The 22,134-nt window shown below is 36.6% G+C and overlaps 1 pseudogene; it reads left to right on the top strand.

Moving 5' to 3' along the window:
* The window catches only part of LOC143680324 (uncharacterized), a 76,288-nt pseudogene that overhangs the window by 48,228 nt on the left and 5,926 nt on the right, over positions 1–22,134 (top strand).

The following is a 22,134-nucleotide window of genomic DNA, read 5'->3' as shown; positions in this document are numbered from 1 at the left end:
ACTTATTTTGTAACTAGATAGATGGTCTAACCTTGATAATATCCCATGTGAGCTTGAAAAGAATGGATACTTACTTCTGTTTTGTGACATGCTCGGTATAGGTCTCCTAGATCTAGGTGGTTTATAGCATTAAGTCTTCTATTACTGATAATAGTCTTACATAGCACAATCAACCCTTCTTTAAGTTTTGTCACAACTTACATCTTTATATATTTTGTTCCCCAATAACATAGTTTTGCAATTATTGTTGAATGCAATTGTCTCTGAGTCATATTGAGAAAAAGAGGTTTTACATACAAAAAATTCATTAATACTAGTAGTCTTAGTTTACCAGAGCTGCCATGACAAATATGGGCTTAAGCAACATGTCTTTACTGTCTCACACTTTGAAGGCTGGAAGATGAAAATCAAAGTGTCAACAAGTCCATGCTTTCTGTTCTACTTGTAGAATTGTGGTGATGGAAGTCTTCTGTCACATTGTGATCTCTCTCCCTTCTCTGGTTTCAATATCTGGTTCTTTCCTTCTCATCTCATGTTCAATTTTCTTTGCATATGAAATATCTCCTATTGGATTCAATCCCAAATTCATTCCATTCTGCCAGAGAATATCCATAGATCCTATTCACAAATGAGTCCAGACCCTGATTTACCTTAGTATATTTGAAGATATCATTTTCAAGTGGGTTTCACTAACATGAGTGTTCACTAACACTTGAATATGTTCTCTATGCATAGAGCATTCCATATGAAAAACACATTATGTAAAATGAAACACCTTTCCCTGTCTTAGTGCATTAGTTCTGTTGAAGTATTCCCTTATGCTTAGTTAAGCCCTTTAAACAACTACCTTTGTCTTCACTTCGTATTTTTTTGAAGTTTTTTAAAAAATTTTTATTAATTAAAAAAAATTACAGGAAACACAAACATTCTTAATATGTGGTCATTCCATTCTACATATATAATCAGTAACTCACAATATCATCACATAGTTGCATATTCATCATCATGATCATTTTTTAGAACATTTGTATTAATTCAGAAAAAGAAATAAAAAGACCACAGAAAAATACAATGAAAACAGAAAAAAACATACACACCATACCCCTTACTCCTCCCTTTCATTGATCACTAGCATTTCAAACTAAATTTATTTTAACATTTGTTCCCCCAATTATTTATTTTTATTCTGTATGTTCTACTCATCTGTTGACAGGGTAGATAAAAGGAGCATAAGACACAAGGTTTCACAATCACACAGTCACACTGTGAAAGCTACACCATTATACAATCATCATCAAGAAACATGGCTACTGGAAAACTGCTCTACATTTTCAGGCAGTTCCCTCCAGCCTCTCCATTACATCTTGAGTAACATGGTGATATCTACTTAATGCATGAGAATATCCTCCAGGATAACCTCTCGACTCTGTTTAGAATCTCACAGCCATTGACACTTTACTCATTTCACTCCTCCCCCTTTTGGTCGAGAAGGTTTTCTCAATTCCTTGATGCTGAGGTTCAGTGCATACTAGGGTTTTTCTCAATCCCTTGATGCTGAGTCCCAACTCATTCTCAGATTTCTGTCCCACATTGCCAGGAAGGTCCACACCCCTGGGAATCGTGTCCCACATAGACAGTGGGGAGGGTGGTGAATTTGCTTGCTGTGTTGGTTGGAGAGAGAGGCCACATCTGAGCAATAAAAGAGGTTCTCTTGGGGGTGACTCTTAGGCCTAATTTTAAGTAGGCTTGACCTATCCTTTGTGGAGTTAAGTTTCATATGATCAAACCCCAAGCCTGGGGGCTCATCCTATAGCATTGGTTGTCCACACTGCTTGTGAGAATATCAATAATTCAACTTGGGGAGGTTGAATTTTTCCCTGTTCTCACCATTCCCCAAAGGGAACTTTGCAAATCCTTTTCCAATCACTGATCAAATCACTTTGGGATTCATCGGGGCATCACTCTGGACGAACCAACAAAATCTCCTGTCCTACCCAAGGTTCCATGTACTTATGTCATTCAACCAAGTTATCTACATAAGTTATATTAGGAAATGCACTAGTCAAAATATAAATTTTATACCAAAGAAACATTTTTTTGCTTTAGTCTCACACATAAGTTGAAATTTTAAAATATTAATTACCATCTATTTTCAGCACCCTGCAGTAATAACATTCCTTTGTTCTTCATGCAAAAACTTTTTTAAATTTGTACATTTAGTCACTGTCATTATACACTCTAAGCAATCCTAGATTATACCATCTCTATCTTTATTGTTTATCTTTTTTCTGATTTCATTTGTGACTCCAGCCCTCCTTCCTCTATCATTCTCACATTCAGCCTCATTCAATGTTTTAACATATTTGTATTATAATTAGGTAGCATTGTGCTGTCCATTTCTGAGTTTTTAAATTGAGTCCTATTGCACAATCTGTATCACTTCAGCTCCAAACACCCAATATCTTACCCTATTTCTATCTCCTGATGGTCTCTGTTACCAATGAAATTCTCCAAGTTCATTCACCAATGTCAGTTCACATCAGTGATATCATACAGTATTTGTCCTTTTGTTTCTGGCTAATCTCACTCAGCATAATGTCCATAAGGTCCATCCATGTTGTTACATACTTCATAACTTTATTCTGTCTTACAGCTGCATAATATTCCATTGTAAGTATATACCACAGTTTGTTTAGCCAGCTGTCTGTTGATGGACATTTTGGCTGTTTCCATCTCTTGGAAATTGTAAATAATGCTGCTATAAACATTGTGTGCAAATGTCCATTTGTGTCCTTGCCCTCTTGTCCTTTGAGTAGAGGCAGCATATAGATGGGTCCCATTCCCTAATCCATTCTGCCAGTCCATGTCCCCTGATTGGCAAACTTAATCCATCAACCTCAGTGTTATTACTGCCTGGGCAGTACCCTCCTCTACCACTTTGCTTTTGGCTTTTATATGTCCTTTTAATTTTCCTTCTTTTTACCTTTATTCATGGTCTTCCTTTCTACACTCTTCTACACACCTCTCTCTTCTGCCTTTGTATCTGTCTCTAGTGCTCCCTTTAATATTTTTTGTAGAGCTGGTCTCTTGGTCAAGAATTCTCTCAGTGATTTTTTGTCTAAAAATGTTTTAATTTCTTCCTCATTTTTGAAGAACAATTTTGCTGGATATAGAATTCTTGGTTGGCAGTTTTTCTCTTTTAATGATTTAAATATATCATCCCACTGTCTTCTCATCTCCATGGTTTCTGCTGAGATATCTACACATAGTCTTATTGAGCTTCCCTTGTATGTGATGGATTGCTTTTCTCTTGCTGCTTTCAAGATTCTCTCTTTCTCTTTGACCTCTGACATTCTGATTAGTAAATGTCTTGGAGTACATCTTTGTGGATCAATTCTCTTTGGGGTAAGCTGTAGTTCTTGGAGCTGTAATTTTAAGTCTTTCATAAGAGTTGGGAAATTTTCAGTGATAATTTCCTCCATTAGTTTTTCTCCTCCTTTTCCTTTCTCTTCTCCTTCTGGGAGACCCACAAGATGTATATTTGGGCGTTTCATATTGTCCTTCAATCTTCTGAGTTCCTGCTCATATTTTTCCATTTTTTTCCCTATAGTTTCTGTTTCTTGTCAGATTTCAGATGTTCCATCCTTGAGTTCACTAATCCTATGTTCTGTCTCTCAAAATCAACCATTGTAGCTTTCCATTGTTTTTTTTTCATCTCCTGTACCATGACTTTCATTCCCATAAGTTCTGATTTGTTTTTTCAGACTTTCAATTTCTTCTTTTTGTTCATTCCTTGTCTTCTTTATATCCTCCCTCAATTCATTGATCTGGTTTTTGATGAGGTTTTCCATATCTGCTTGTATATTCTGAATTAATTGTTTCAGCTCCTGTAGCTCATTTGAATTGTTGGTTTGTTCCTTTGACTGGGCCATATCTTCAATTTTCCTAGTGTGATTTGTTATTTTTTGCTGGCATCTAGGCATTTAATTACCTCAATTAGTTTATTCTGGAGATTGCTTTCACTTCTTTTAACTAGGGTTTTCTTACTGGATCAATTTGTTGTCTATCTGTTCTTTGACATTCAGTTCAGCTTTATCTGGATCCCTAGCTTAGGTTTTGTTTAACAGAGGAGAATTTTTCAGTTTTTGTTTTCTTGTTTCTTTCCCTGTTTGTATGGTTCCTTTCCCCCCACACACTTAGAAGGGTCTACTTAGGTATTACAGACCCCAACTGGATTTTCCCAGACCAAACTGGCCTCCTGTCAGGAGGAAAGAGTCACCTGTATTGGTTTTCCCTGAGGGTGAGACCCAGCAGGTTGAAAGACTTTCTTGTGAAGTCTCTGAACACTGTGTTTTGTATCCTGCCAAGCATGTGGCACTTGTCTGCCTGCAGGTCCCACCAGTGTAAGCTGATGTGGTACCTTTAACTTTGGCAGACTCTCCCTGCTGGGGTAATGGTGGAGACAGAGGTTGTAGGCTGGTTTTAGTGGCTTCAAATTACCAAGCCCTGGGGTCTCAATTTCTTGAGGGAGGGATTCCATCCGAGTTTGGTTTCACCCCTCCCCTGGAGAAGGCAAAGTCTCCAGACAGGCTCTCAAACAACCTTGTTTCTGCTTATGTGTGAGGCAGTTGCAGCCTGAGAAGTCCTGCCACTGAATCCAGATACAGTCAAGCCTTTGTAGAAGCACATCCAGGAAAACCTCTGTTTCCTTTTTTTTTCTTTTTCCATCAACCCTGCTGCCTCAGCTCTGGGGCAAAAATGAGTGACCTCCACTTTGACCAGGTTCACCTGAGCTGGGGGCCTATTTCTAGTAGTCAGAACTTGTTAATTAATTCCGCAATTGGCATTTAGTAGGACTCAGCCCCTGCTGCTGTTAAATTCCTTTTCCTTTCCCCTTGGGAAGCAGCCTGTGGGGGAGGGGCACCAGCCACTGCAGCTTGGGGAACTCACGGTTCTGGGGGGGCTCACAACCAGTCCAGCTGGTCCAGACTGCGGTACACTGTGTATCTGGTCAATGAGGTGTCTCAGAACTGTTTCTGGTTATTTAGTAGTTTTTCTGGAGGATGAACTAAAATGCACACGTTGTTAAGCCACCATCTTGGCCTGGAAGCCATTTTTTGAAGTTTTATCATCACAGTGATGTGGCAACATAGGTTCTTCTTGGTTGCTTTCTGAATGAGCACAAATGGTTTCAAAACACATACTTGGCTTTCTTGATTCCCCTTAAAAACAAGTTTTTCAAAATGTTTATTCTCTAAAATAGACCTCTTCAGCTTTCCTAAACAGAATTTTGATGTGTTTATTATTTACATCACTGGACATCTTTTACCCAGGCAGCAGAGATTTCTCATTCTCAATTCTAATGTTTTCAAGGAGTATCCTCCAATTTGCCACTATTTTTGCCATGACAGCATTCTAAGACCAAAGAAAGGCAAGAATCTTGCATGTAACCTTCAGGAAATGTCCTGAGAGGTTAAATGAGACAAGCACAATTTCTTGAGATCTAAATCTCCCTTCTCCCTCTGGAATCAGGAACAAGAACTAGATGTTGCTATCTTCAGAACCATCCCACACTTGAGATGTGATGTTATAGGACTAAGTAGAAATGCTGCAAGGTCTTTCCTCATTTGTTACCTTTTTGATTCAGTCTTCAATGTGGTTGCTATAAACTGTGACTATTTGTTATGACAAATATGATTTTGACCATTTATGCTTTTTATTCATTGCTTCTGAGAACAGAAGATCCATTGGAGCTTCCTAATCTGATGTTTTTGTTGATATTATGAGCTGCACAACTTCAAGTGAGAATATCATCCATATTAAATCATTGCTTTTAAGACTATGGATTTTAAGACCTCTGCATTTTGACATTATTTGTCTTCCTTTTATTATGATATCTAGAATCCATTGCCAGAGATTCTTATTTAATTGTCCTTGGTTTTGAAATTGACATTCAGAATTTAAAAGATCCCAAGATTATTTGAATAGGCATTGAAATTTGAAAAATACTTCCATAAAGAAGTGGAGACCAAAACAGGACCTTGCAATTTACAGTGTGAGGTACATGCCTTTTGTATCACACATCTTAAGAGCTTGCTAGAAAGGCAATTTCAAAGGTTCCTCCACAAACCTAATAAATCAGGAACTGAATTTTTACAAGATTGCAGAGATTCATGGGATTATTGAAGTATGACCAGCATTGGTTCTCAAGTGTCTTCAACTTCCCACACCTATGCAGAAAAGTGAGGATACTGCCACTGTCTCCTTCTGTTCATGTCCAAATTCTCTGCTTAGAAGAGAAAACACAGATGGTTGCCAAGAAAAATTAACATTTGGTAGTGAACTTTTGCTGTCCCAAACTGTTTCCCTTCTTTTGGATGTTGAACCAAAATGAAATAGTCTTAGGTTGAGATACTGAATAATGCAACCACCAATAGTGTAATAAACAAGGATTCCCCCATAACTTAATTCTTCACATCCTCAACCTTATTTCTGAGAAGTATGTATTTTCAGTTATTTTAAGGCTTCTTTATATTTTTCAGTTTTCAGTAATATTTTTGGTTTTAATTTTATCTTTCCAATTTTATACACATCTTTACATACCTCCATGTATCAAATGATGAGTATTCTCATTTACACACTATACTTGCCCAACTCCTCGCCAGAAACTTATCCCAAAATAATTATATCATGAATCTTGTTAAATGCAATTAGTGTTTATATTATTTTTGAATAGATATAAAACTTTTATTGCTGCTTTGTAGTTTTTTTAATTAAAAATTATTTTGGAATCAGCTCTTGTTTTAAGTTGTCCTTTTCTTCACTTTCATTTCATCTAATCATCATCCCTAATATGCAAAATAATTGTAAAATTACTCCCAATCCTTTAATTTCAAGTTATAACCTATTATATATAAATTTTTCACGTGAAAATCCTCCTTTTGGCAGCCCTCTCTATTGTTACTTCACTCCTGAGTTTTGTGGGCCTTCTGGGACCTACATTCTAGTGCACAGTATTTCTCATGCTTTTGCATATTCTTTAGTTCTTTGAATTGTTTGCCCTAATTGAGCAGTCCAACCATTTGTACATTTCTTTTTTTGTAGTAACTTTTTTGCAGTATCTTTCTCATTATTTAGTTGTATATATGTGGAGAATTGGTTATGACCCTAGATTCCTGCCTTTTCTTATTTGATCCTCACTCATTTGGGTAATTTCATTATCTTAGAAAGACAGAAAACTAAAAGACTCATTTTCCTCTTAGAGTTTTATAAGCTTTCTCTCATGAAGTGTTGAGGTTGATATCTGTTTACATTTATTATCTGTTTACATTTGTCATGTGTTTCTTTTCATGTAAACCTTGAATCTTCTGAACATGTCAATATTTCTGAAATAGGGCAATACTGAAGCTGTATCCATTTTCACAATCTTCTCCTACATCTTCATTATGATACTAGTCAAGATTTTGTAACCTTTTCTCATGGGTCTGATTAGTATATTTTCTTCACAGCAGGGTTCATACCAGGATGCAGTACCTCTTCAGGAGGGCAGTGTTTTGGGTCTCTGGTGGTTCTTGAAGAATTGGATGAAGATCTTTATAAGTATATGATGTAGTTGCTTAAATTAGGGTCATAAGTCTATGTCTTTTGTAGTCTCACCCCTGTAGGGATCCACAGTATAGAGACTATTTATTAGAGAGACAGATGAGTAGTGATTTGTCAGGAGGAATGGAATTGTCATGAAACATTTTCAGTCTCAAAACCACCCATGACCTCAAGCAGTTACTGAATTTAGGCCATAAGTGCTTTACTACTATGCCAGTTTACCCACAGAGAGATTTTTATTCCTTGCTTTACCTGAAATGGTGGCCTTAGTGGTCATGTGGTGAGGTTGGAGCCATGTTTGTTCTGAGGCAGTTTGTGTGTACCTGATCTCAGTAGCACATGAATAACCTAACTTGTTCTGTGGGGGTGGCCATAGGCTCTGCTGCCTTGTTCACACAGTCACCTAATCCTGGAACTCCTTATGACAACAATATCCTGCAGGGTCTTCTTTTAGATACTCACCTAGGTTTTAGAGGTTTGAATACTGAAGCCTAACCTTGTTACCTATTAAATGCCTGTCAAAACCTCTGTGTTTCCACCAAAGTACACACCACTAGTAATACATTTTTCTTAACTCTCTTGACCCAAATGTACTCCAAATGGACAGGTATCAATTCTGTTTATCTCAAAATTGTATATCACAGTGTGGCATGTGAAAAGTCTCTGAAACTCTATTGGAAGAATGGCACATATTTTGATTTAGGAATTTGTTCTTTATTAATGCCCATGTTTTGGGATTAATGTTGAGGGAAACCATTTGTAAGTATTTGAGGAACTCTGAAGAAGTCATTCCCACTCGAGAAATGTCAGCAATTACTTAGGCAGTGTCTGAGAGCTTCCTAAAGTAGTTTCATTGGTGATTAAACAAAAGCCATCAGTGTTCACTGTCACAAACTGAACTGGGGAGCACCTGAACTGGTATAGCCAAGGATGGGACAAAAAAAGAGAATTGTTTGATCCCAACTGTTTGAATTTGTTAGGATTTGAGACTATTTTCAGGTTAAAAATCTTTTAGGACATAATTTAAGCCATAGCAATGACAGTAAATTTTCATAAATAAACAATTATACAAAGCATATTTTTGTCTCATGCTCTTTGGGGACCCATTAAATGAGCTAAAAGATTTTCTATTTTATTAAAATTATTTCCAGCTTCATATCTAAAATAATGAAGAATATTTGTTTGATTCCTTAAACTATGACTTCTATTTGATTATCCCTTGTTAGCTATTTTAATAAACTGTTCAGATTTTTAAACATTGTAGAATTTATCAGGATAATATTGACATTTTCTGAATTCATCCCATGAGGTTTTTAATCTTGTTAGAATTATTCTTTCAAGGAATATATCATTGACTTGAAGACCTTTGATACTATTTCAAGCTTTTGAAAAATTATGAATTTTCCTTTTCCTCTTTAAGGATTGTTCTGTTGCCTATATTGGGATATTTTAATCAGGATTCACACATTTTCACATAATTCTGTTCATACTGAATTCGATGTTTTCTAATTTGATATAATATGTTAGACTCAAACTTTATACTTCTCATAAAGAGGGTCTGACTGATCACTCCCTGAACTCAGAAAAAATTATTTGTCTAAAACTTAAATAATAATACATTGTTACTATTATAAATAAATGTGTTAATTGAATATCTTTATTGAGCTTCAAAACACTCTACATCAACTATTTATTTTACCATTCAGAATGAGAAGTTGGTTAAAATACCACCTACATTTTTCACATGAAGAAATTAGTTTTCCTTGGCACAAATTGGTCATATTTAGTGATGCTTGAATTTATCCTGGGGCTCTTCAAGCATGAGTTGCATTAAGCCACAGGGATCATTATATTCAGTCCTGGCCTTCAGATACTCTCAGTCTTAGAGTTCTTTTGCCTTTTAGTAGCATGCCTATTTCTGGTGTATCTTAGCATTAAGTGTCTACCACCCCCTTTAACAACTGCCAATTGTTGAGACCCCGTAAGTGGCATGTTGAAGGTTTCCAAGTTGTAATGGCCCTCAGAAACAATTTTTACTGCAGAGATAAGACCTTATAGATTGAATTTTCTGGTTCCCATGAGGAAACTCTTTTACTATGTTACATTGGAATTATTCCCCTGTATATGAGGCTGTGACACCAGGCTATCTGTGGCATTTCTCAAAAATTTCAGGCAATCCCTTTAGGTCTTTCAGGTAAATTCCATTCCCCAAGCTTAATAAATACTCTTTTACACCCTTGCCATGTCTATGAACCTCCACATTCTTACCTTTCCACTCAAATTCAGCAGCTCATTTGAAATCTATTTGAGAAACAAAATAGGTACTTTTAAGGTAGGTATTTTGAGCCATTAAATTTGAAAATATTCTTCTGCTGCCATTTCTCCATAGAAGCTGAGGCACCATCCTTTATCCCAGTTCACTTCTTTTCTTCCAACTTTGTGTTTGATTCCCATTCCTTGCTAAAGTATCATGAATTGTATATCATTATTTATAAATAATATTTTATCTTAGAATCTACTCCATCTAAAATCTGATCTTCCATTCTGAAACTTGATGAGCCATTAAAACACTTTTGAATTTTTATTTACAGCTGCTGACCTCTCATGTATTTTTCAGTGCAAGTTGAGAACAGAGTCCACACATCAGATTCTCTCCTCATCCCACCCTTCTCACCCTCTACAATCTGAGTCTTTATTCCTTTTAATTCATGGACATCAGTCTTGATGACAGTAATATTTTCATCAATATGGCAGTCTCATGAGATTTTTTCAGCCATCAGCTTATTTCATCCTCAGCAAAATTTGAGTAATTCCTACTTATGAAATCTTCTTTTTTCTCCAGACAATTTCGACTGTTCTCACAGGTTAGATTCCCAAAACCTAATATGTAGGATATTTATTTGGAAGTGCTCTTGGGATAAATGTGGTGGAGAAGAGAAGAGAGAAAGAAATCCTGAGCAGAGGGAAAACTGAATCTGCAAAGCAACTTTATTATTGACATGGTCCAGTATATGCGTACTAAACTGAACTAGAATGGCCATGACTACATACCCTGGTCTCCATTAATCACCCTGGGAATGTGTGACCTTATAGCTTGTGGTTTTCTGCAGATGAGGCAATCCTCAAATATCCAAACAAATAAAGGACATTGTCATACTGTTGATAAAATTCAGAATCTGAGCAAGAAATTTTTCACATAAGAAGGATCTTGGACGATTTACATGTCCATCCAGTTCATCTCTTGTCTCACTTGGATCTGTCTTTATCCAGGGAGGTGTTCCCCCAGGCATCTCTTCCCAAAGGAATCTGCAACAGGAAGTACATTTACAGATAATGCTACCATGGCTTCAGGTGTTCTTGGGGCCAATCAGTATCCTTCTATCTTGTGCATTCTAGATTTCCCTCACCACCATATGGCACCTCTTTCAGTCTCAGATCTTACCCTTGATGGGTCAGATATTTCTGTCACAATGCCTTGCTCAGGCAGGTTTGCTAAATTTTCCATTTATTAATGAAGTTTGACAGGAGAATATAGAGAGGTACCTAAGTAAATCATGTAGGTGCCAAACATATTCTTTCCTCATGTAATATAATAGCATACCTTCTTCCCCCGATCAAATTGATCACTTGCCAAGATAGGGATCCCTATTCTTGCCTGTCAGGCCCTGACATTAAACAGCAAAAAGTACCTAGGTGTGACTAAAGCAAAGAGATCAATGGCAGCATTCTTGACCTTATGTCTTTCAAATAAATATTAGAATCAGTTTATCAGTGTTGTCAGTGTATTTGGTGTGAATTTTGGACAGAATTTAATCATTAATTTGGCACATAACATATTAATATATTGAGCCATATGCTTCATGTTTGTAGAACTATATAAATTTTATTGTTCCTTTTTCAAATTGGAGAACAATAATGAATTGCCTCTTTGCCAGTTTTAAACTGTTGTGTTCCTCAGGAAAGAAACCTAGCAGACATCACCAAATGCCTTCCCAGCTGACAGAGAAACCCTGAACATCATAAGCCCTTTCTTGAGTCAAGAGATCTCTCTCTGGATGCCTTAGTTTGGTCATTTTATGGCCTTGAAAAATAGTCTTGTAAATTAACAAATTATCTTTATAAAATCCAAACCACTTCTGGTATATTGCATTTTAACACAATTAGCAAACTAAGACAGATATTGGTACAACAGATGTAGACAGCAGTGGTTTGCAAATGCCAAATATCTTTGAATGGCTTTTTAAATGGGTAAAGGGAGATTCTGAAAGACTTGTGAGGACCTTTATAGTGAAGGCTTACATTGTTTAAAGAGAATGTTGGCAGAAATGTGGACTCTAAAGATTCTTCCAATAGGTCTTAGACAAAAATGGTATATGTGTTATTCCAAACTGGAAGAAAGGTGATCCTTGCTTTAAAGTGGCAGAGAATTTAATCAAACTGAGTCCCGGTTGTGAATGGAAGGAAAGATTTAAAAGACACAAGCTAGGATACTTAGCTGAAGAGAAACACAAATGTGGACATTGTGGCCTAGTTTCTTCTTGCAGGTTATAGTGAAATGTGACAGGAAAGAGATAAACCAAGATCTGAACTCTTGTGTACAAAGAGACTAGAAATTGATGGTCTGGAAAAGTCATTGATTCCAGAAAGGGAGACACAAGATAATAGTGGCTCATGTGAGGATTTAAACAAACATGGAACTTGTAAGCTACTACAGAAAGAGCAAGCATTGGAGATGGAATTATCCAGGGAGGATTTGTGGAAAGTCCTATCAACTGATAGGTATGATCCCAGTATTCTGCCTAGAAAATCAACAAGAGTTGACTGTTGATCAACAAGCGTTGTCTTTCCCTAGCCAGTCTGCACTAAAAGGGATAGAAAAAAAGCAGATTGAAGGAAAAATAACTTCAAAGGCAGAACCATGAAAGCTAAGGTCTAAAACCAAGAAAACTCAGGCCAGGAAAGCAGACCTCAATGCATTTGGAGAGTGTGAGTTTGCACTGAAAGCAGAGGGCAGGTCTTCTGCCTCAATGTTCAGGGAGAGTTTTGGTGACTGGGCCTCAGAGAGGGTGGAGCTCATTCCTTGTGGTTGGGGAGACCCTTGCTGCTCCTCTATTTTTCTGAGGAGTTTTAGAGTGTACCCAAGAGATGGCAGAGAACCGAGGTGCTCTACCAATGCTGGTTGAGGGTAGAAACAAGAAAATGGTGCTCTATCCAGTGCTCCCCAAGGTTGTACCCTTCACCTCTGTGTTTGAAGAGGGCAGTGTTTCTAATGTCTGAAAGGGCGGGACTGCTGCTTTCTATAGCCATGATGATAAATGGCTCTCAGATTTTGAAGTCTAATGTAGTTTGCCCTGTAGTTTTTGTAAACTGCTTGAGCCACTGAACTTTGCTTTCCTTCAATTCCTCCCAATTGAAATGATAATGTTGACCATTTGACTGTGCCTTTTGTAAATGTTGGTAACAGATAACTTGTTCTGAGGTTTCAGCTCCAGACACAGGGGAGAATTTTGCCTTGGGACAGATTCTGCCTATTATTGAATTTGATGAGGTATTTTACTGGTTCTGACTTTGTATTCCATTTGTATTGTTAGGAAAATGCTTTAAGGCTTTGTGATACTGTAATGGAATGAATGTGTTTTATGTATGGAAAACCTATTTGTTCTCCTTGGGGTCCAGAGGGTAGGATTTGTTGCTTTGACATTGTTGTGTACCCCCCAAAAAACCATGTTCTTTAATCCTGATTCATGATTTTTGGGTGGAATCACTTTTTATGTAATTTTACTGAGATGTATTCACACAGCATACAATCTATTCAGAGTACACAATTGAAGGCTCACAGTATCATCATATAATGCATCACTACATTCATTTTTTTAATCATCACATAGTTGTGTATTCATCACCATGATTAGCTTTAGATTATCTGCATCACTTCAGAAAAAGAAATGAAAAGAAAAAATCATAAATTCCATACCCTTACCCTCCCCTCCTCATTTGGTACTACAATTGTAATCTACTTGTATTTTTTACCCCTCATCCCACTCATTATGTAATTTATTTATGTCCTTAAGTTTTACTCATCTGTAGGATGGTTTATTTTTTATTAAGGTATATCCATGGAGATTTAAGTCACCCAATTGTGGGTGGGACTTTTAATTAGGTTGTTTCCATGGAGATGTGGCTCCATACATTCAAGCTGGGCCATCTATTGGAGTCTTTTAAGAGGGAACCAATTTAGAAAATGTTTCAGAGCCAACACAGAGAGAAACACTTGTACAGAAAGAAAATTCCCCTTGAGAGGCTTTCTGAAATCCAGAATCCATTTGAAAGGGGTATCAAGGTGAGAAAGCTAGCAGATATAATCATGTGCCTTCCCAGATGAAAGGGAAACCTCACACCTCTGGAATGGCAGGCAAAAATTCTGCCACTGAGCCACCATAGCACTACTCTAGACTGGCTTTAAAAAAAAATTTACAATACCAAATTTTGGCTAAAATGGAAAGCAACTGAAACTCTCATACATCACTGGTGAAAATGCAAAATTGTACAGAAACTTGGGATAACTCTGATAGTTGAAAAATTGAACATACTTATATCGTATATATCATATGACCCAAATTTCCACACCTAGCCATTTATCTTAAAGAAATGAAAACCTATGTTAACAAACATATCTGTGTAAAAATGTTTATAGCATCCTTATGCATAATTGCCCCAAATTTGGAAATAATCTAAGAATCCTTCAACTTGTGGATGGTTAAACTGTGGTACATTCATGCAATGAAACATCACTCAGCGACATTATACATATAGCAAGTATGGATCTCAAATACATAATGCTAAGTGAAAGATGTCACATTCAAAATGCCTCATTCTGTATGATTTCATATACATGATATTTGCCTGCCCATGCGAAAAAAAGAATATATTTTAATTTGAGTATATATTTTTAGCAAAAATATGTACCTTATATAGACTACACTAATGTTCACATCCTTAGAGAGTGGTGGTTGATTAGAAGCCCTTTTATAGATGAAGTAGAGCCCTTCTACCTGTACATTCTCCAGAATACTTACACAGCATGTAAAAATCACCAAAGAGTGGATTCTCTGGGAAAAGATATATAGGTTGGTTTTGGACTTTAGGAGGAATTAAAGGATATCTGTATGATTTATGTAATTTGATGGTAATGATGTTGTTTAAGAAGACATGTGTTGATTATATGTATCTCTCATCTGAATTAATGAGAGTATGTTTTGGATTATAGATTGATCACACTGTCAACTTCATTAAAGGAGAGTCCTCCATGAAAATGTTACCTTTTCTAGACTGATAAAGAACCTCTGAGTGTGCAATTTGATGAAAGCAAGAGAATTTAATCAAACTGAGTCCTGGTTGTGTAAATCAATAAGTACTGATTTACTTGCATCTTTGGCCCTGTTTGGCCTCTGTTTTATAAGGAAGAGAATTTTAACCAAAAAGGGCAATCCTTATTTACTTTCTAATTATGGAATTTGACTGCAGGCATTTAGGCCCAGGCTATTTGATGTCGTTAGCTATTAGTGGACAAACACTTTCTCTAGATTCAAAATTCATTAGTACTTTTCTCAGGGAAACTTGCCTAAAATCATTCAAGGAATAAATTCATGAATACAGACTAGTAGGAAGCACAGACAAATGAACTAATACATGAATAATGACAAATTTTTTGAGTTACCTGAAGGAAAGGAACTCAGTGTTTAAACCTGGCTCAACATCTTAGTCATCTCTGTGTGGAGTAGGGAAAAGGCAGGACATGAGAATTCTTGTTCTCAGTAAATATATATTGATATGAGAAAGTGTAGGTTATGTTGGACAGTAAATATCAGGTGAGCCAAAGTTTATGTTTGGGTTGTGGATTCAATTTTATGAAAGTTCTCACATTGGAGGAGAACCTGGGCATGGAACATAACTGTGAGAACAAACTATATGAAAAGGAGATTTTCACAACAAGATGCATCATCTGATTATTGAAATGAGAGGTGGCATTCAGATAATGGTGTAAGCCTTAAGAAATTTGAACTGGGAAGCAAGCAGGAAAAATTTAAACTCTGGCTGTGTCTTCTTCTAGCCATGTACTTTTCTAAGATTACAAGCTTTAAAAAAGTTTCTGGTTTTCTAAGGTTTCTGAACCTCTTTTCATTTAATTTGTTAAATAGGTAAATCTGTCTTAATTAATATGTTAATTTAAAGATTAAATAAATGTAATTCTCCAAAGATATTTAATACAATGTTGTTTATGTGATTTCAGGAACAAATACATAAGTTAATCTGACTGTTTTCAGAAAATATCATTTGTCCATAAAATAATTATATAATTATTAATGATGTTAATAAAAGTTTAAAACATAGAAGGTCTTCCACATCTATAAATTATGAAATGAAAGATGTTACAACTGAAAACTATTAATATAAGAAGTCAAATGCCATTTTACTAATTTCAAAGTGAAGTATGGGTTTTAATCCAAATCCTTAATTCTATTTCATTTGAGCCTCCTGAACCTATCGGATTGTGAGATGTCATGACACATGTGCATATGCTACTTTTTTGATGTAAGGGATTTTCAGGACTATATTTGTAATACAGCAGCCATACATTGATCCTTCAAAGTGGAACAAGTCCTTGATAATAAATTGCATTATTTCTTGGTTATCTAAAAGCAGAAGGATGAGATCATAAGTAAGTATTAAAAGAGTGATATTATTAGACATTTAATGTGGAAGAACCAGGAAAATTTCAGGCAAATATTCTCAGAAGGATGGCTACAAGGCAAAGTAGGACTGGAGTGAGAGTTGAGAGGATGGGGGTGGATATTTCAGAAGCCAGAAATATTGATAGCTGAGAAAATCCACAGTGATTTTTCTGGATGTGGAGACCAAATGTTTTGAGTCAGGAAGGAAATGGAAAATCTCTGAAAACCATGGGCTGATGAAGACATAAAACTGAATGATTTTCATCTTATGTGTACAAAGAAGTTATTCTCTTAGAGCATATTGCATGTTCCTGTTTATTAGATTGGGGTTATTCCCAGGTGGAGGATTAGGAGTCATGAGAGTTGTGTCTGAAAGTCAAGGATAAGTCCAGAATCTAATAGCTTCTTTCTACATTCTCAGTTTTGCTTACCTGGTGCTTATCTTGTTGTGAGTGTAAACCCAGAGGAAGACAATTCTCAGCTGAGCTGTTGACCATGCAGCCACTGGTGAGTAAGAAATACTTCTTTTTACTGAAATTACCATGTGTTTTCAGCAGATGGGCATAAATATTTGTGCTAGTTTGAAAGGATTCATGTGCCCTAGAAAAGCCATGCTTAAATCCTAATCAACCTTTTAGGAGCAATGGTTTCTTCTAATCCCTGTTCAGCACTATGTGTTGGAAACTTGATTAGGTTATCTTCATGGAGATGTGGTTAATCACTTGTAAATATTATACTTGGTTAGATGGAGACATGTTTCCACCAATTCTATATAGATCTTGATTAGTTTAGTGGAATCTCTTAAAAGAAGGATTTGGGGGAATGCTTCAGAATGACATAGGCACATGAAGCAGAAAGTCCACCAGCCAGTGACCTTTGGAGATGAAGAAGAAAAATGCCTCCCAGGGAACTTCATGAAACAAGAGGCCTAGAGAGAAAGCTATCAGACACCACGTTTGCCATGTGCCCCACCAACTGAGAGAGAAATGCTGAATGTCATCACATTCTTGAACCAAGGTATCTTTCCCTGGATGCCTTAAATTGGACATTTCCATAGACTTGTTTTAATTTAGACAATTACACAGTCATAGAACTGTAAACTAGCAGTTTATTAAATTATCCTTTTAAAAAGCTGTTCCATTTCTGGGATATTGTATTCTGGCAGCTAACAAACAAGAACAATATTCTAACCTCACCTAGAAGCTATTTAGGGATCTGAGCTAAAGTTGTATTTATACTGGCCTCTGGGATGGTGATTATTCAAGTTTGCTGTTTAAATTTCCAACCTGTAGTACTGAATAAGGATTAGAAGAAGTTGTTGTTCTCACAACATTGATTAGGATTAAAACATGTTTTTTGCTTTTCTAGGGCACATAAATCCTTTCAAACTGGCACATTACACCCTCTGGACCCTAAAAAAGACATGTTTTCTCCATATACAAAATGCATTCATTCCATTACCATGTCAGAGAATCTTAAACCATTTCAGTAACATTACAAATAACAGTACAAGGTTAAAACCAGTAAAAGTCTCATAGAAGTCAGCTACAGGTATGGCCAGTTGTAAGACAAAATTTTCTTCTGGGTCTGGGCCTGTGAAACTCAAACAAGTTATTTTCTGCCAACATACAAAGGAGGAAAAGTCATAGGATATATGTACCCATTTTCATAGGGAGGAAGGAACACATGGGTCACAGGACCCAAGCAGCCTCAAAAAACTGTAGGGAAAATTCCATTAGATTTCAAAACTGAGAGTCATTTATCTTTGAGGCTTTAGAAAGCAGCAGTCCCACCCTTTTTGCAGGCCTATGCTTGCCTCTCTGAATTCAACCTTGAGAAACTGGAGAGACCACCATTTACTCAGCTCTACCCCCTCTAGGCATCAGGGCCACACCCAGCCTTCCTGCAAGCTTTAGGGTACACTCTCAACCCCTCCATGTAGTGGCATCCCTATTCTCCCCAATCCCCAAAGAGTGTGCTGCACCCTCTCCAAGGCCTAAGGCATCACCACTCTTCACTGCAATGAGGGGAAAGGCCCATCCTCTTCCTTTGGGGCAAACTCACCTTCTACACACACTTGGATGGGTCTACTCTCCTAGCCTGAGTTGTCTTGACTTCAGACCTCAGCCTCCATGATTCTACCTTTGAAGTTATTTTTCCTCCAATCTTTTCCCTTCTCTATCCCTCTCTGTTCTGACTGCCAGTCGTTCTTTTTACACAGCTCCTGCAACACTTTCATTGGCTTTCTATAAAATAGTCTCATATCATGTCCATCAGACATAAGGAATTTCCTAACATCTGTCATGGATAACTTCATGTCCAATTCTGGCTTTCTCTGAAATGACTGTCAGTTTCCACATTTGGTTAAATCTTCATGTGGGGCACTGTTCTCTGGAGTCTCCCTTTCCAGAAGGTCAGAATTTTCCAGAAAATCAACATCTGGTTTCTGGGTACCCAAGAATTCAGGTTTCAGCTTATCCCTTTCCTGTTGCATTCTGCTCTAAGCTATGAGGAGAAACTAGGTTGCACTTTCCACATTTAATTTGGAAATCTCTTCTACTAAATTACCAAGTTTATGGGTTTTAAAATCTGCCTTCCATCCAAATCCACAGGTCAATTATGCCATATTATCTGCCATTTTAAAACAAGGATTACCTTCTTTGCAGTTTGCAATAACACATATCTCATTTCTGTCTAAAGCATTCTAGGCCTTCTCTATCAAGCTGCTCACACTCTTCTAGAATCTCCTTTTCCATTTTAAAAGCCACTCCAACATGTTTGGTATTTGTAAATTGAAGCACCCCACTTCTCTGATACCAAAATCTGTTCTGGTTTGCTAGCTGACAGGATGGAAAATACCAGAATCAAAAGAATGGCTTTTAACTAGGGAATTTAATAAGTTGCTAGTTTACAGTTTTAAGGCTGTGAAATTGTCCAGTTAAAATATGTGTATGGAAATGTCCATTCTCATACATCCAGGAAAGATATCTTGGTTCAAGAAAGCTGATGACATTCAGCAGTTCTCCCTCAGGTTGAAGGGCATATGACAAACATGGTGTTATCTGCTGGCCCTCTTTCCAGGCCTCTTGCTTCATGAAGCTCCCTGGGAGGCATTTTCCTCTTTCATTTCAAAGGTTGTTGGCTGATAGACTCTGTTCTCTCATCCTTCTGTCATGGTTCTGTACCTCTCTTCTTGTTCTCAAGTGGGACTATGTCTGAAATGTCTCCTCTTATATAGGATTCCAGCAAACTAATCAAGACCCAGGTAGAATGGGTGGAGACATATCTCCATCTAATCAAGTTTAGTACCCGTAATTGATGTCATTTCTCTGTAATGATAATCTAATCATGTTTCCAACCTATAATGATGAACAGAGATTGAAGAAACCATTGCTCTCACAACATTGATTAGGATTTAAACATGGATTTTCAAGGGTACATCAGTCCTCTCAAATTGGCACAATGATTATTCATCTATAAGTAATCTTTCCAGCACAAGTTTGTTGCAGACTTCACTAAGACTCTGTATTCACTGAAGAACTGAGAGGTTTGTTCTCATTCAGCCTATGTCCTCTTTAGAAAAATAATGTACTCATTGATCCTGTTAATTCCTCCAAATGGCTTAGATGTACCGTGAGCTTAGTTGAGTAATAGCATATATTTATAGTTTGTAGGCAGGCTGGTGCTCAGCAAGTGAGTTCATCAGTACAGGGTTACAGTTGCTAAGGTGGAGGGTTTTGCATTGTTGAGAGAAACAAATGTGAGGATTACTTAATAGAAGAAAAAGAGGAATCATTTATTTTCCTCAAATCATAACTTCTTAAAATTTTAATATTTTATATTTGTACATTTTTAAAACTTTCCAAATGGATACCTAAAATTTTCCCTTTCTTTTGTTCTCATTGCTCTATTCCCTTTATTTTAAGGAATTTACTCAAATTGTGTAAATAGAAGTAATGAAAAGAAGTGTTGTTTCTTTAATGTTAGCTTACATTCAGGAGTATAGGAAGTAGGGTAAAATTCATGGCCCTGGGAAATTTTGTGATGAATTGAAGAGACCAGAATGGCTTGAGGGCCTCCTTTTATTCTTAAACATAAAGAGGAGGGGAAGATAATAAAGAGAGGATTAACATGGGTTTTGAAGATCCCAAGGAAAATTGAGTTTGAATGATCTCATATCACTGGAATGGGGAGCTGGGCTCATCCTTCAGTATAAGAGTTTCAAGAGTCTGTGAAGTGAGCCACTGATCCATACTTGTATTTTATGATAAATACCTGAAGTTATGGAAAATTTAATGAGGCAGCATACACGGTTCCAACTTATCCATGATACCTATTTAGTTCTGTAGAACGTTATATTTAGCTGAAAAGTTTGTTGCCATTCTATTGAATAATATACCTATATATTAAGTTCGGATGCAACATACTTTACACATAAGCTCATTAGATCTTTCAAAATTTCAAACTATTTGTGAATGATGTCATAGATGAGAGAAAACAGGTCATCTGGGGCAATAATCTAACTATAGTAATAAAAGTGGCAACACATGGGTATTCATTGTCCCATGATGAGTCTGTATATTTACTTGAAATAGGTAGAAAATCTTTTTTTGTTATAAATGCTGAAGTGCAAATTATACCTCACCATCTGCAAGTCATAATGACTAGTTTATTGAGAAATGTCAAGATTATATTAGACCATGTGTTTTTTGAATTTTTAAAAATAATTGAGTCAAATAATCAGTGTGTATATATATGTGTCCATACCTGTGAAGGACAGATTGTTCAGTATTGAGAATCATCTGACTTGAAACTCAAATGCAGTTTGAGCTTTCTGCAACAGTTATCAGTTCCTCAGTGCTATGCTTCCAAACATTGTGATTTGAATATTAGCAGATGGCCCTTTCTGAACACTTGTATCTCTGATGTTTTTAGGAGTTAGTGAAATTGAAAGATGTAGTTATAGAATTTACTCAGGCAGAGTGGGTCATGCTGGATTCATCCCAGAGAAGTCTGTTCAGAAATGTGATGCTGGAGAATATCAGTCATTTCCTCTCAGTGGGTGAGTATCAAACTTATGTAACTAATCCTCTTAAGAAGTGTCTAGAGCAGCTTGTTTATATTGTTTTAGATTTTACTTTATATTCATATCTTATGTTATTTCATAACATGAAAAACTATCTAAGATTTTTGTCTATTTACTCTTTACTTACATCCAGCTTTTTCCCTGACTAAAATATAATCTTTGCGAACACAAATTCCATGTATTTCTTTTACACTCAACACAATGTTGGGACTACAATGGGTATTTTCTATAAGGATAGATAAGGAGATTAAATATGCCCTAAACCTGGAGCTTCTGGAAAGTAGGCCCCCAGAGAATAGTGCTTAATGTGAGGGTTTAATTAAATATGAGACAAGGCAGAAATTCTTTTCTACTCAAGATTGGAGGTGCAGTTATCCATGAAAGATTTGTGGAATTTTGTTCTGTCTGATGGTTTGGATCTCTGTGTGAAACATTCACAACTGAGAAGTTGTTTGCAAAATCTGCCTGAGCAACCACTGGTAGTCTTGATGAAAAGGGACAGATTGTAGGAAAAATCACTTCAAGGACAGAACCATTGAAGCTGAGATCTGGACCAAAGACATCTCAGGTAAGAAGGTGGACCCACCAATATATGTAGAATGGGTGTGTCTTTTTCACAGCTTGGAGTGTGTTGGCCTCCCACCCCATGTTGAATACAATCTCACCCATTAAGATGGTGGAATCAGAACCCATTGGGAATGTAGAATTTCTCTC

Source organism: Tamandua tetradactyla, chromosome 4 (assembly GCF_023851605.1).
Source record: "Tamandua tetradactyla isolate mTamTet1 chromosome 4, mTamTet1.pri, whole genome shotgun sequence".
Taxonomy (NCBI): domain Eukaryota; kingdom Metazoa; phylum Chordata; class Mammalia; order Pilosa; family Myrmecophagidae; genus Tamandua; species Tamandua tetradactyla.
The sequence above is the reverse complement of the archived record's forward strand: the minus strand, read 5'-3'. Positions and strand labels throughout refer to the sequence as shown.